The 4,189-nt window shown below is 43.5% G+C and overlaps 1 pseudogene; it reads left to right on the top strand.

Annotated features, from left to right (window-relative positions):
- Nucleotides 1-4,009: 4,009 nt before the first annotated feature.
- Nucleotides 4,010-4,189, top strand: LOC116549853 (annotated as a pseudogene).

The following is a 4,189-nucleotide window of genomic DNA, read 5'->3' as shown; positions in this document are numbered from 1 at the left end:
CCGCCGCGGCCGCCCGGCTTGCGTCACCTGCCCCCGTCCGGGTTTTGTGAAGTTGCCTGACGTGGCAGCAGCTTCGTGGCTGTCGGTCACTCCCCGGTCGCCGCCAGCCCAGTAAAGCCGGCTTGGGATCTGCAGGAGCGAGCGGTGTCTTTCTCCCGTCGCCCCGGCCCCCAGAAGCCGACCTTCCCCCAGGCCCTCCGGGGTTCGCAGGCGCTAAGAGCCCCGGCCCTACTCGCTGCAGGAGAGGTCCGGGACCCCGGGGCCCTCGAGAGCTCGGAGGGGGCGCTGGGCTCCAGCTGCAAAGCCGTTCGCGCGGGGTCCCGCGGGGTCTGGGAAGGGCTTTGTTTTTAGATCCACTCGCTGTGGCGTGGCTGGGGTGTGGTGGGGGGGGCGGCGAGAAGCAGGGGTTAAGTGAGGAGAGGAGGGGAAAGCCAGTGGCAATGGAATGGAGGAGGATTCCCCCCCACTTTGAGACGGAGTCTCGCTCTGTCGCCCAGGCTAGAGTGCAGTGGCGCGATCTTGGCTTATTGCAGCCTCTACCTCCCAGGCTCAAGTGATTCTCCCACCTCAGCCTCCAGAGCGGCTGGGACCACAGGTGTGGGCCACCACGCCCGGTTTGTTTTTTGTATTTTTGATAGAGACGGGTTTTCACCATGTTTCTCTAACTCCTGACCTCAGGTTATCCGCCCTTCTCGGCCCTCCCAAAGTGCTGGGATTATAGGCGTGAGACATGGAGCTAATCAGAGTTGTATATTAATAACAATATTTTTTCGGGTAGTGTGTTAGGTGCAAGACACTGTTTTAGGCATTGCAGGAGTTTGTTTGCTTTTGATTTGTTTAGATTTAAAAGCCTTCAAAAAAAAAAAAAAGGAATTACATTGAATTGAGAGAAAGCATACAAATATGAAAGATTAAACTTCAAAGAACACACTTCTTGCTTCAATGTCCAATGTGTGGGATTGAGAGAGGACTATGAGTTCAAAAGACTTGAGAAGGAGTAGGAACCTTAGGACCGGAAAGGAGGGAGGGACTGGGAAGGTGGGGAGGATAGAGAGGGTTAATCAGGTTGGGCAAATGTTATTCTGTTATTTAAAGATACAAAACTCTTAAATTTGATTTGTTTTCTGTTGTTAAAGTTTATAATCTAAATCTGTGACTTTCTTGTTGAAAGTGGGAGGAAAAAAGTGAAGGATATCTAAAATTAGATGGTATCTTTTAAACCATTCCCCGTGTTTTTTGTGTAGTAAACTGGTAATCTGATTGGCTGAGATATGCAAACAAAACCAAACTTCAGTGCTGCATCTTCAAATTAGCCACTACTTGACATCCTCGCCTTCCACGGCTCCATAAAAGCCCTTAATTTGTGCAATAGGCCCTACCACAGCAAGGCCTGCGAAGCAGGTGCTGTATATAATGCTTTCCTATTTGATAGGGGAGTACTAGAAGTCTTTTGCTATTCAGCCTCCAGGTCCATCAATCTGTGGATGCAGTTGTCCTCTGGGGCTCTCCTTTAGCCACTGCCACCTCCTCTGCTCTCTGGGGCTCTTCACCCACAGGACTGGCTCAGTAGGAATTACATCTCTCCTTCCTTGGTTAAAAACAATTTTTTGTGGACATACACCGGTAACAATTTAATTATGGCCACATATCAAAGCTTAATTATAATCATATTCCAAGATCAAAGTCAATTCCAAAATTTCTCTCAGTAGAGACATTTAAAGAGAAAAGAGAAGTTAGAGATACAAAAAGAAAGTCTGGCTGGGCACAGTGGCTCATGCCTGTAATCCCAGCACTTTGGGAGGCCAAGGCAGGTGGATCACCTGAGGTCAGGAGTGGGAGACCAGCATGGCCAACATGGCAAAACCCTGTCTCTACTAAAAATACAAAAATTAGCTGGATGTGGTGATGCACACCTGTAATCCCAGCTTCTCGGAAGACTGAGGTAGAAGAATCGCTTGAACCCAGGAGGCAGAGGTTGCAGTCAGCCAAGATCAGCCTGGGAGATGGGGCAAGACTCCATCTCAAAAGAAAAAAGGGCTGAGGTGAGTGGATCACTTGAGCTTAGGAATTCAAGATCAGCCTGGGCAACATGGTGAGACCCACCTGTACTAAAAATATACACATACTCAAAAATTAGCCAGGCATGGTGGTACGTACCTGTGGTCCCAGCTACTCTGGAGGCTGAGGAGGATGCATCAGTTTAGCTCTGGGGGATGGGAGGTGGGGGGGGAAGAGGAGGAGGAGGAGGAGGAGGTGGTGGTGGTGGTGGTGGAGGAGGTTGCAGTGAGCCATGATGGTGCCACTGCACTCCAGCCTGGGTGACAGAGCGAGTCCCTGTCTCAAAAAGAGACATACAAAGGGAAGAGTAATTCTATTTAAAGTTTGCTAAATTCTTGACTAACAGCTGGATGGGAAGAGAAGGTCATTTCCCCGGAAAATTTATTATCCAAAAACTGCTTTTTTTTTTTTTTTTTAATCTAGAACGCTTATTTCTTCCTAGAAAAAGTTACAAATTAGGTAAAAGATTCAATCCCAGATCAACTTTGGGATAATTTTTTCTTTACATTTGATGATCCTAAGGAAAACTGCTTTTTTTTTCATTTTAATATTTTTTTAATCCTTAAAGCATACTCCTTAGCTAACAAAAATGACAAAAGATGAGATTTAAAATGTTTCAGAATCTTAGAAGACATCTTAGAACCACAACCCTTGACCGGTGTAATTAATTCATCTTTTCCTTAGATAGAAACCAGAAGCCCTTTGAAGTGCAGGTCCTTTCCCCACCGCCATTTGCATCCTTGTGTAAGGTCTGGACTAGAGTTTTTTAGCATCTACTGTGTATCAGGCACTTGACATAACATCAACTAATTTATTCCTCATAACAGCCCTGGAAGTGACACTGATTCTTTATACCCATTTTATAGATGGAGATAATTGAGGTCTCAGAGAAATCAAGTGTCTACTTCTCGGTTTTTTCAACTACAAATTATTATCTTTCTGGTATATGATTTTTTATGTTAATGAGAGGAAGGTTTTCTAGATTTTCATCTATTTCTTGATTTGGTTTGAATACTTTGAAATATATTTTATAAAGTTTCTTAAGGCAACTTATTCAAGAAAAGCTTCAATGGCTTATCTAGAAAATGAAAGAACCCCAATTCAAGTCCAGGTCTTCTGACTGAAACCTGGGTTTTTTTGCTACACTAAGAAGGAATCAGGCTGTTTTGCTTCATTTGATTTTTCCACTATTTGAAAAAAGAATATGCTTCTTAGAACCTTAGAGCTATTCTTGGTTCACACACTTTACTTATTCTTTAGCACTGGAAACATTTTTTTTTATTTTCTTCTTGATTATAAAATTAATACGATGATTGTTCAATAGATGGAATATGAACAAAATCCAAATCTCCCATAATCCTCCTGCTTAGAAAAGGCCATGATTAAGATTTAGGTGTAGGCCAGGCGCGGTGGCTCACGCCTGTAATCCCAGCACTTTGGGAGGCTGAGGCGGGTGGATCACGAGGTCAAGAGATCGAGACCATCCTGGTCAACGTGGTGAAACCCCGTCTCTACTAAAAACACAAAACATTACCTGGGCATGGTGGCGCATGCCTGTAATCCCAGCTACTCAGGAGGCTGAGGCAGGAGAATTGCCTGAACCCAGGAGGCGAAGGTTGCGGTGAGCCGAGATTGTGCCATTGCACTCCAGCCTGGGTAACAAGAGTGAAACTCTGTCTCAAAAAAAAAAAAAAAAAAGATTTCTGTGTATTTACCTTGAGCTTTTATTTATAAGGCATAGGTATTTTAAGAACTAATATCCCATTATACCATATATACTTTTATATACTTAAAATACCTGCCATTAACTAACTGGATTACTTGTTTTGCCAGTTGCAGTGCTATTATCACTTAAACTGATAGTGTGAATTGCCTTATTTTACACCCGTGTCTTCCTTGAGTAAAATTAAAAAAAAAAAAACCTCAGAAAGCCATATGTAGACTTTATTGCATTGCTTCTCAGCCTTTTGGCTAAGATCAAGTGTAGACTTTATAATAAACATTTTGTTAATTACCTTGAATACTTTATAATACTTTTTTTTTCCCAGAAAGGAAAAGAAAACACCTGCTATAGTTTTTTCTCTTGTTTTATCCCCAGGATTTCCCTTGGGACTGGTTAATAAAAAACTTG

The sequence above is a fragment of the Sapajus apella genome, unplaced genomic scaffold (genome assembly GCF_009761245.1).
Source record: "Sapajus apella isolate SASKATOON/1434 unplaced genomic scaffold, GSC_monkey_1.0 scaffold6, whole genome shotgun sequence".
Classification (NCBI taxonomy): Eukaryota; Metazoa; Chordata; class Mammalia; order Primates; family Cebidae; genus Sapajus; species Sapajus apella.
Note: the sequence above shows the minus strand (reverse complement) of the source record. Positions and strands in the feature narration are given on the sequence as shown.